This window comes from Mytilus edulis, chromosome 8 (assembly GCF_963676685.1).
Source record: "Mytilus edulis chromosome 8, xbMytEdul2.2, whole genome shotgun sequence".
Lineage (NCBI taxonomy): Eukaryota > Metazoa > Mollusca > Bivalvia > Mytilida > Mytilidae > Mytilus > Mytilus edulis.
In genome coordinates this window covers 61,161,423-61,173,491 of record NC_092351.1, presented here as the reverse complement: position 1 = coordinate 61,173,491, position 12,069 = coordinate 61,161,423, and the positions used below count along the sequence as shown (strand labels likewise).

Genomic DNA, 12,069 nt, shown 5'->3' with positions numbered 1-12,069 from the left:
ATCTATGACTTAGGACGAATCTTAGGATACCTGCGAAAACACCATCCCTGGCTTTTAATTTTATTTGCCAGACGCGCGTTTCGTCTACATATATATAATACTCATCTTTGACGCTCATATAAAAAAATAGGTAGAAAGCGAACCGAGTATAAAGAGGAATAAATTAATTGAAATTAATGTCTTCTCCTTTTTTGCAAAGAATACAATTATACGAATAAGAACGCTCTACAATTGATAACTCCAGACCTACTTTTAACAAAAACACTTCTTACATTGTCTCATGCAAAAATTTTAAATTTCATCATGAATTATATTACATTATCATGCTGAAAATCATATATTAGTTTAATGAAACATTGCGGTGGGAAGATTATATTTGATACACACAAATGTTCAGTTTGAAATGGGAAATTTGTTATAATAAAACAATAATCATAATTGAGAGGTCAAATCAACCCACACTACATTAATATTTCCTTAAAGCTAGATACTATTTTCTACATGTATTATTAGCTATTGTTATTTCAAAGTTATGTTCACACGATGTTTTTTGGTTTTGGTAACTGTTTTCTTATTCACAAGAAAATGTTACGGTAAGTTAAATATTTTACATCATCAAAAGAATGCATTTAACTATAAACCGTCTTAGCATCTGTCATTAGAAACCATGCATGTAAGTTGATTTGCGATTACACTATTCGTTTTTTTTTATAACTACAATGATTCAAAGCATGAAAAACAAAAGGTCTGAAAAGTAAAGCCATAAATGTCTATAGATATAGTAAGATGTGGTATGAGTGCCAATGAGACAACTCTCCATCCAGGTCACATTTTATAAAAGTAAACCATTATAGGTCAAAGTACGGTCTTCAACACTGAATCATAACGAAAAGAAAACTATAAAGGGCCCCAAAAATAATTACTAGTGAAAACCATTTAACGGTCTAATCTTTTATAAAACGAGCAACGCGAAAACACTTATGAAGCAACTCAACAAACGATAACTACTATACATCAGATTCCTGACTTGGAACAGGTGCAAAAACATGCTACTTTGATTTAGGAAAAATGCAATTAAAGTTTGAGAACAATTTGTTAATTCAAGGAATGGAAATGAAAACTCAACCAGCTTCATGCAGAAAAGGACGATGCTGACTAACCGCATTCGGCAATCCTCGGGTGAATCCGCTATTCTCCTTCTATCCGTTAGATAAAGGTACGGAATTTACCGAGTTGTGACGAATGAGAATAACCAATGAATAGTTATAAAAAGATCAATGCCGATTAACATCATCACGCAAATGTTCTACTGAATAATATTACTACCCTTGAATCTAAAAACTTGCATACCAAAATTTGAATTTAGTGTCAGAGCATAAAACTATTATTATTATAATATTTTTATGAATCTGGAATAAAAAGACAAACTGCATCTTTTTACCATCATAGTATCCTAACAATAGGGAAATTGGCTAACGCCAAATATACCATGATGATCCATTTAACATTGCGAACACCAATGACATTCAATATGTCTTTTCATCGTTAATTTGAAGCACTTACTTAATTTCAATTGTTTTAAAAGATTTAACTGCCTTTAAAAGAAGTTTGACCAGTGCATGTCCCTAAGGAGTGGAGTAACGTTTGGACAACTCAATTTAACGTGTGTAGTAATAAAAGGTCAGAAGGTTTAGTAATGTGTGCTACACAAGTTAATAAAATCTATTGATTTTCCACAGGAATTGAGTGCATCAAATGTACAGACGCTTTTTTGAAGGGATCGTCTACCCCGTTTGTACTACAGAATTTTGATTCAACACACAGACATCCAGAATGTGACAAAGCACATATAGCTAAACCGGATTTAGGCGTAACATTGCTAAGCTGTTTGGATACTCCTGGTCACGATCAAGTAAACAAGTGTGGACGAATGGTAGGAACGGTGAATGTGTCCATACAGACCAAATTTGTCGATGTAAAAGGTACCGTTTGAACATTAAATGAAATAATTTCTCTTTTCAAAATCCTCATTTCGCTACCATTGATATCCGTTTTGTTGACTGAACTTTTCGTTAAAACAGTAAGTGCGGTAGGTGCCCTATAGTGCTTTTGTATACATAATGTCGGTTACTTTAATTTGCTTGAAATTTGTATCGATTGTCATTTCAAAAAAATAATTGGCAACGTCCAAAATGGGGTTTTTATTTGGGGGGGGGGGGTCATTTACTTACATTGGGACGCATTAAGCCAAGGAAGTGTCAGTACTAAAAGACGTTCCAAATTTTGCACAAGGAAACCTGAAACCACAAACACACATAACATCTACATTCTTGACACATGATCAGCTTGACACTCTCATTAATATTTTAACGTTTTATTCAATTTTAATTTCAGATTAAATGATCTCACACAAAGTCAAGTATTTGTTTGAGGTCTGTTTGAAATATAATGTACTGAATACTTAATTTTCTATATAAACGTAGAACTAATTTATCTCAATTCAAACGCATATTTAATTCTGAGAAGGATTGTGTTTTTCTTTTTAACCAAATGTCTAGAGACACTTACAATTATATTTTGTGTTATAGATTTTCCTATACATTTTCTGATCAGAGGATGTTTTGTCGTAGAGAATACATTTAGAGGAGGATGTTACCGAGACAAACAGATCATTGATCAACAGAGAGGTGTTTTGTCTAATTTTTTCAAAGACATCATGTCTTTGCAATTTGGAGAAGTTGATGCAAAATTATGTGTAAATAAAGCCAACAGCTCAAGAACATGGGGCACTAATGTCTCAAATTCCAACAATTTAAGCACATGGGGCACTAATGCGTCTAAAAATTACTTATTGCAGGATTTCCTGATATGCTTGTGTCTTGGTTTTATTCTTTTTATAAATAAAACTATTACATGATTGCAAATTAGACAGATCAATCATTTGTAAATGCCTTCCACAATTTCAGTCATATGATTGGCTGTTCAAAACACTTCAAATGTCCAATTAATCAAATGATAATTAAGTTAAATTTTGTCAGAATATATTATCTCTTTTAATTTATAAAAAAGGAAAAATGTGGAATGATCGCAAATGAAACAACTCTTCACAACAGACGAAATGACACAAGAGTTAACCGGCCTTCAACAATGAACGAAGCCCATACGACATAGCCAGTTATAAATAGCCCCATAATATGCATTATACTTTTTTTAAACCGTATTCATGGGATTTTGCATCGAAAACCTTTGGACTTCCGCCGGCGCAGTTGTCCTTTCAGTTCATTGTCAGACATGAACTTCATTATTTGATCAGTTTTATTAGATACACATTACGTTTTGCTCAGTTATGTTATGTATAGCAAAAACGTTACAAAAGCTATGTGACCTTTCATTTATAAGCTGAAATGTTAAAATAATTGTCTGCTGGTGTGTCAAATAATTGTCTGCTGGTACGTTAAATAAAAAATAGACTGTCATTGCATGAGGCAATATAAAACAAAAGATAAAACATACACCAATAGAAATTGTTTATGGGACTATCATTTAAAGATAATGCCATGTGGTTTAAAAATCCGTGCTGTACATGAAAGACGATTCCAAGCAAGACAGGACAAGCGTTACATAATCGGAAACAAAGGAAACAATCTAAACACGTATTCATCTTTTTAAATAATGTTTACCACATCACACGAAAACGTACCACGTGAATTAAAAATTATTTAAAAAGCTGAATAATTATGTGTGGTAAAAGAGTCCCTGGATGATGGTGTGTTTAAGATAATGAATACATTCAGAATATAAATACAAACAATCTATATACACCTCACTTTTTTATGAATCATTAACGCACCCGGAGGCGTCCTTCAGTTGGCACCTAAACAAATATATATACTAGGTCAGTGATAATGAACGCCATACTTAACTCCAAATTGTACACAAGAAACTAAAATTAAAAATAATACACGACTAACAAAGGCCAGAGGCTCCTGACTTGGGACAGGCGCAAAAATGCGGCGGGGTTAAACATGTTTATGAGATCTCAACCCTCCCCCTATACCTCTAGCCAATGCAGAAAAGTAGACGTATAACAATACGCACATTAAAAATCAGTTCAAGAAAAGTCCCAGTCTGATGTCAGAAGATGTAACCAAAATAAACAAAATGACAATAACACTTATTAGTGAAAAGGCTATAGATGTATTGAGGTGTGCATCTTAATGGTACCCCCACGCAACGCAGTTGCGGAAGGTTTTATGTTTTGACCGTCTGTCCGTCCATCAGTCCTGTTTCTTGTCATTGTAACTCCTCTAAAACCACACAATTTCATGAAACCTTTCGTTATCATAAGAAAATACTATGCAGATGTGCATATATACAGGAAATTAGGATTCTTTTTTTAAGAGGTACGTCCCTTTGATCTTATCTGTTTCAATATACTACAGCAACAGTTTGTCATCGCAACCCCTCTGAAACCATAAAACAGAATTTCATGAAACTTTGTAGATAATAAGGACATACTACGTAGATGTGCATATATACAGGAAATTAGGATTCGTTTTTTTTAAGAGGTACGTCCCTTTGAACTTATCTGTTTCAATATACTACTGCAACAGTTTGTCATCGCAACCACTCTGAAACCATAAAACAGAATTTCATGAAACTTTGTAGATAATAAGGACATACTACGTAGATGTGCACACATTGTATATACAGGAAATTATGATTCAATTTGTTTTTGTAAGAGGTATGCCCCTTTGAACTCATCTGTTTCAATATGCTACTGCAACGGTTTGTCATCGCAACCCCTCTCAAAACCACAAAACAGAATTTCATGAAACTTTGTAGATAATAAGGACATACTACGCAGATGTGCATATAGACATGAAATTATGATTTAATTTTTTTTTCTAAGAGGTACGCCCCTTTGAACTTATCTGTTTCAATATACTACTGCAACAGTTTGTCATTGCAACTCCTCTGAAACCACACAACAGAATTTCATGAAACCTTTTTGAATATTAAGGACATACTTAGCAGATGTGCATATTGACAGGAAATTACGATTCCATTTTTTTCTAAGAGTTACGCCCCTTTGAACTTATTTGTTTTTACATTCTACTGCAACAGTTTGTCATCGCAATTCCTCTGAAACCACACAACAGAGATTCATGAAACTTTGTAGATAAAAAGAATATACTACGTATATGTGCATATATACAAGAAATTATGATTCAATTTTTTTTTCTAAGAGGTACGCCCCTTTGAACTTATCTGTTTCAATATAATACTGCAACAGTTTGTCATCGCAACCCCTCTGAAACCATAAAACAGACTTTCATGAAACTTAATAGATAATAAGGACATACTACGTGGATTTGCATATCGACAGGAAATTGTGTCTCAATTTTTTTGTAAGAGTTACGTTCCTTTGATTTTTTATTTTTATTTTTTTTTTTTTTTTGCTTCAATATACCTCTGCAACAGATTGTCATCGCAACTCCTCTGAAATCACACAACAGAAATTCATGAAACTTTGTAAGGACATACTATGTAGATGTACATATGGAGAAGTAATTATGATTCATTTTGTTTTCTAACAGCTATTTTATTTCTCAAGTGACAATGTGGGGACGTGGGGTATGTGAGTGCGCTCACTAAGGTTCTTTTATTAACGTAAAACTATACAATTAACTTACTTTGTGGACCATCGAAAGGACTGTTTATGCTAGACGTTTTTGATAATACATACCGAGAATTATATATATTCATATGGAAATGCATTTCTACAAGTCGCAGATATCTTTATCGTGAACAATTGACGTGTTCACCATTGTCAGTATGATGAGAGTCATGACGTTTATATGCATTACATTGTCGTTCTTAAAGTTATATACTAGTATTTTGGAAACCTTTCGCCGGGAAGAATATACTTGATAAACACAAATGTTCATTTGAATGAACTTAGAAATGCGACATATGTAATAATATGGTGATAATCATTGTTGGGTTCAAATCAACCCACACTACATTAATATTTCCTTAAATTCACATTATCGTGTTCATTCTTAGTATTGTAATTGGTTTGTTATGTTCATACGATGTATTTGGTTTTGATTACAATTTTGTTTTTCACAACAAAAGGTTATGGTAAGAAAAAATTGATTCATTATACTACACTTGTCCTTTCGGGGCAATTGATAGCTTGCTGTTCTGTGTGGGTCAATAGTCCATGTTTAAGGGTATACTTTGACGTATAGTTGTTAACTTTTTATACGTTGTGACTTGGACAGAGAGTTAACTCATTGGCATTCATACCACATCTTCTTAATTATATATATATATATATATAGTACTCAAACCTATATATATGGCGGGTTCAAAATCTATGGTAGATTCTAATCTATGGCTAATGTGACGTTACAAACGCAAAACAACTCAAATTTATGGCTGATTATTGTTTTCTCCAAATCTATGGCAGATCTTGAAATTGCGGTATTTACCGGGGAAAAGAGTAACATATAACGTCACATTTAAATAGCGCTATACCGGGTATTACATCGTCGACGACAATAACGAAGGCGGAACCCAAAGATTTGAACTTAATTTCTGATGGAGGTATTTCCCTCGACAACTCTTCGCGGATGGTTTAAAGGAAGCTGTAACTTATTATCAGGAAACGGGACAAAATATGATGTACAGAGCGAATCCTATGATGAATAATGCACCACTGTTTTAGTACTGGATATTTTAGAAAAATAGTTATTTGAAAATTAAAACTGTTATCTTTTTTTTTCTTTTTTTTTATATAGAAAACTACTTACTAGTTGTTTTAATGAATGGGTTAAACAGGTATCGTGCACATATAAACAAATGTTTATTTTTATATGGCTCGCATTGTTTTCCATTTGCACAAACTTTGCCATGGATTTGAAAACAACAAAAAATCCGCCATAGATTAGGAAATTACATTGTAAAATATCTGCCATAGATTTTGGATGGTTAACGTGATATTTTCCATAGATTTGAAACTCACCATAGATATATGACCTAGATATATACATCAACTAAGTACCGCTGAGTTACAATTTTACGTTAAGGAATGAAAAACCACCCCTAAAAATATTATGTTGAGTTTGTTTAATACATTTTGACGGTTCGTTGTCATGACTTGAAAATTTAAAACAGACATCTTCAAGTAAGCAAGAAAAAATGAATGATGCCTTTATAAAATAATAACCTTCAGCAAACGCTGAATAACCAATTAATAGTTTTACAAACTACAACATTTGATACTAAAAACTTTGAAACTAAACTTTGAATTAGGTATACATTGTCTGATCTGTTCTTAATGAATGGAGCTACATTAGGACAACTTGATTTAAAGTGTGTTGTATTATAATGTTCAAAAATTTAGTAACGTGAGCTTTGTTCGTTAATATAATCTATCAATTTTCAACAGGAATAGAGTGTATCAAATGTACAGACGCTTTATTGAAGAGTCCGTCTGTCCCGTTTGTGTTACAGCGTTTTGATTCAACGCACGGAAATCCAGAATGCGAAAAAGCACAAACAGCTAAACCTGATTTAGGCGTTAAATTGCACAACTGTATGGAAGCTCCTGGTCACGATCAAGTAAATACATGTGGCAGATTGGTTGGAACAGTGAATATTTCCATACAGACCCAACTTGTTGATGTAAAAGGTACTGTTTCAACATTAAATGAAAAAAAAACTTTATAAATGTCGGGCGCTCAAAGAGATTGCTTCTGTTAACCTTACCCAGAATATCTTTAAAAAAGGTTGTCTGAAAATGTAAATAACTACATGAACAAGGTGCAACGTTACATAACTTTATTTTCAAAAGATATGTATATTGCAATCGTACAATTTTTTTTAATAATTTGTACTTCAATAGGAAGGATGGTTTATTATTTTGATATTTGTTTAATCGCATTTACCAGATAGCATAAAATAAAATGGTAATAAGTTAAAAATAAGTCTGTGTTACTACTGTTCCACCTGATTTAAAGATTATTACTTATAAATATTAATATTTTTACAATTGTAGATTATTTCTGCTTGATTTTTAATATTTTGAAATTGGTCTTTTAATGGGAGGTACCTCTAAAATAGTGCATTTTCTGAAAGAATCTTCACGGAATTTTGCTATTTTGTATTTTTACCGAAAAAAAAGCACTGTGACCCTATCTTTTCTTTTGATATTCTCAAAGCATTTTCTCAAAGATATACCTTCTCGTATTCTATTTTGCAATTTTTCATATAGTTTAGCTTGATGATGCTTTTTCCTGTATTATCCCTACAAAATACGTCATTTTGTCACAAAATATAGATTGAGAAAATGCGCGATGTATCATTTTCATTATATTTTTGAACATATATCAATTTATACGTTTTGGCAAGTATGAAACAATTTGATCATTTTTAATTTAGACTCCCATACCACCTTAATCCACCCTTTTCTACATTGACAAATGCCTGTACAAAGTTTGAAATATGGCAGTTGCTTTCCATTCGTTTGATGTGTTTTTAAATATGCCATTTTCTAAAGGACTTTCTACTTCATTTTTTTTTAAATTCGGTATTTTTGTTATTCTATATTTTATGCAGGTACATGTACGGTAATTTTCGATCACACACATTCGTAACCCTATTTCACATTTAAAATCCATTTTCAAATTGAATGGACATGAAGTAGATTTTTTGTTCATCCTCTTCCTATTTCTTATGGTTTTTGATTTTGGCACTGTTTGACATAAAATAAACCATTTAAAAGTATTTAAAATTACTTAGTGAATTCGAAAATCACAATGGTTCATAGAAAAGACGACTCAAATACAGAATATAGGTCGACAGAACATTTGACATAAATGTTAATAATGCCAAGCTGAAATGTTTGGGCAAACCAATATTCTCTGGAAGCACAATCTAGTACAAAATTCGGTCAGGTTTTCCTTTTGAAATTTAACATAGAGTTAACATTGACGTTGGATAAGATGGTTGCATTTTTCTGTTAATAACAGCAGTACTATTGTTGTCCAGTGCTTTTGTAAACGACGACGCTGTTTACTTTTGTTTGATATTTGTCTCGATTTGCATTTGTTTTTTCAGACACGTTTGAAAGCTTTTTTGGTTTAATTTCATCAGGAATTCTTTAAACCAAAACATCGAAAGCCAAAATGTATAAGTTCTCAGAGACGGTGAACTTCGCAATTTCGTACGTTTCATTCAGTTTAACTTCATATTGAATTATCTCCCGTTTATTCCAATATTTGCATTGGTCTAACTCAAATAAAGTGACCTTAAAAGTCATTTTTCCATGTAAACTATAGACTCAGTTCTGAAACTTGAAAAGTATTTTTCACAGTATTAACATTAATTATTATTATTATTATTATTATTTCATTTTCTTTTAAACCAATGTCTGACGACAATCTCAATCACATTTTATATTATAGATTTTCCTATACATTTCCACATCAGAGGATGTTTCGTAGTAGAGAGGACATTAGAAAGAGGATGTTATCGAAACAAACGGATAATTGATCAACAGAGAGGTGTTTTATCTAACTTCTTCAAAGAAATAATTTCTTCGCAAATCGGAGAAGTTGATGGAAAATTTTGTGTTAATAAAGCCAACAACTTAAGTACATGGGGCTTTAATGCGTCAAAAGAATACTTATTGCAGGGTTTCGTCATGTGCTTGTTGTGTCATGGTTATATCCTTTTTACATAATTGTAAATTAGACAGGTCATTCATTTATAAATCCTTTCAACAAGTATGGTAATTTAAAGTGATACATAACACGAAAGAGAGATAACTCTGTAAAAATCAGCTGAACATTTTAATCACATTTTCTTGTTGAGGAATATATGCCTTATTGGAGTTGATAAAACTATCACAAAACTACAAAAATATTTTCTGATCAATTGTGTGGTTCAAGATTTTTAAAATGTTATATTTTTGTCAAAGGATCACAGTGAATATTTTGTCAAATATTTATGAAAATTAAATGAGCAAAATAATTTTAGTCAACTTGAAGGTGTTTGGTACCATCTTAATTGTCTGTTAAAATCAATTAAATGGAAATGAACAGCAATTTTGTCTGAAAATATTATCTATAAATATAGCTATTTACATATAAAAAAGAAGATGTAGTATAATTGCTTATAAGACAACTATCCACAAAAAAAAACAAATGCCACAGAAATTAAAAACTATAGATCATTCTAAGGTCTTCAACATTGAGCAATGTCTTTACCGCATAGTCAAAAATAATGTTCAAAAATATGCGTTTTACTTATAACTTTTTTTGAAGCTGTATTCATTGAGTTTGCATCGCACATCTTTATTAGACTTTGGCTCTTCCCCTGCAGTTTACTTTTAATTCATTGTCGGCCAAAAGTTTCGTGGAATATCAGGTAAACAAAATAAAAAAATGTGACATAAGAATCTCTATAATTTGAAAAGTTTTTTCTCAATATCAAATCTTAACATTACATATAAATAAATATAAGTTTTAAAGTGTTGCTTACGTTTGACAGAAAGTTTTACGAAAGCGATGTGAGTTTTTATTTACTACTGGAATGTAAAATTGTCTGTTGAATGTCGCGTAGGGAGCGTTTGTTCAACCTGTTCGGTCACTTTAGACGAAACACATATATAGTACAAGTACCCAAAAAGGAATCTAAAACAAACAAGAATGTGTCCAAAGTACACGGATGCCCCACTCGCACTATCATTTTCCATGTTCAATGGACCGTGAAAATGGGTAAAAAATATAATTAGGCATTAAAATTAAAAAGATCATATCATAGGGAACATTTGTACTAAGTTTCAAGTTGATTGGACTTCAACTTCATCAAAAACTACCTTGACCAAAAACTTTAACCTGAAACTCGCACTTTCATTTTCTATGTTCAGTGGACCGTGAAATAGGGGTCAAAAGTTTAATTTGTCTTTTAAATTAGAAAGATAATATCATAAGGAACATATGTACTAAGTTTCAAGTTGATTGGACTTCAGCTTCATCAAAAACTACCTTGACCAAAAACTTTAACCTGAAGCGGGACAGACGGACGAACGAACGGATGGACGGACAGACGAACGAACAGACGGACGGACGAACGAACGGACGAACGGACGCACAGACCAGAAAACATAATGCCCCTCTACTTTCGTAGGTGGGGCATAAAAATAAAATATACACACATTACATATTTGTTGTTGGACTTTCATCTTTTTGACAAAGAAAAAGACATGTGGTTTTGGTGACAATTTAAAGACCAAAGAATAGATATGTTATCAAATTCCTGGTAAGCATAGGACCTTCAACGTTGTGTAATTTTGGTCCGGTTTAAAACATAAAAGACACGACTCTGATAAAAAGCAAAATTTCATTATCAAAAGTTAGTTAATATCAATAAAATATTGAAATAATTACGAGGTCGACAAAAAACTAGCTTTCTGGTAAATTAAAGACAATAATCACTCCTGAATTTTTAAAAGTGTATGCTAACATACGATATTCCCGGGCTTGTATTTCCTATCATAACTTCCTTGATAGAGGGTTGCTACTCACATAATAGCTATTAAACCAAGAGTTACAAACCGCCATTGAATATTTGTTTCACAAAATCCTATAATCCTGTTTTCTTTTGACGAATGTGACCTACCGAATTAGACTATTAACAGGGATTGTAATACCATGAGCAACACGACGGATTCAACACGTGGAACAGGATCTGTATACTCTTCCTGAAAACCTGAGATCGTGTTGCTTGCTCTTTAGTTTTTTTGTTGTGTCTTGTGTACTATTATTTTTCTGTTTTTCTTTTCTTTTGTTTTTTGCCATGGCGTTGTCAGTTTATTTTCAATCTATGAGTTTGAATGTCCCTCTTGAATCTTTTATACAGTCGTTCAGTATTTAGTCCACACTCTGACAATCAATCTGTTATCTCTCTTACAAACAGAAAATAAGAAAACACATATTTAACTATGATAACCACCTTCTATGTTAAGTCATATTTAAGCGTTCAATTTCTTGCTGA

The 12,069-nt window shown here is 32.2% G+C and overlaps 2 long non-coding RNA genes across 2 annotated transcripts; both read left to right on the top strand.

The window, feature by feature from the left end:
• Positions 1-504: 504 nt before the first annotated feature.
• Positions 505-2,924, top strand: LOC139485979 (uncharacterized). Its single transcript, XR_011655442.1, has 3 exons — positions 505-593; positions 1,740-1,982; positions 2,589-2,924. It is a non-coding gene; the product is annotated as an uncharacterized lncRNA (long non-coding RNA).
• A 3,106-nt stretch (positions 2,925-6,030) lies between these two features.
• LOC139485978 (uncharacterized) lies at positions 6,031-10,716 on the top strand. Its single transcript, XR_011655441.1, has 3 exons — positions 6,031-6,147; positions 7,460-7,702; positions 9,477-10,716. It is a non-coding gene; the product is annotated as an uncharacterized lncRNA (long non-coding RNA).
• The last annotated feature ends 1,353 nt before the right edge of the window (positions 10,717-12,069 follow it).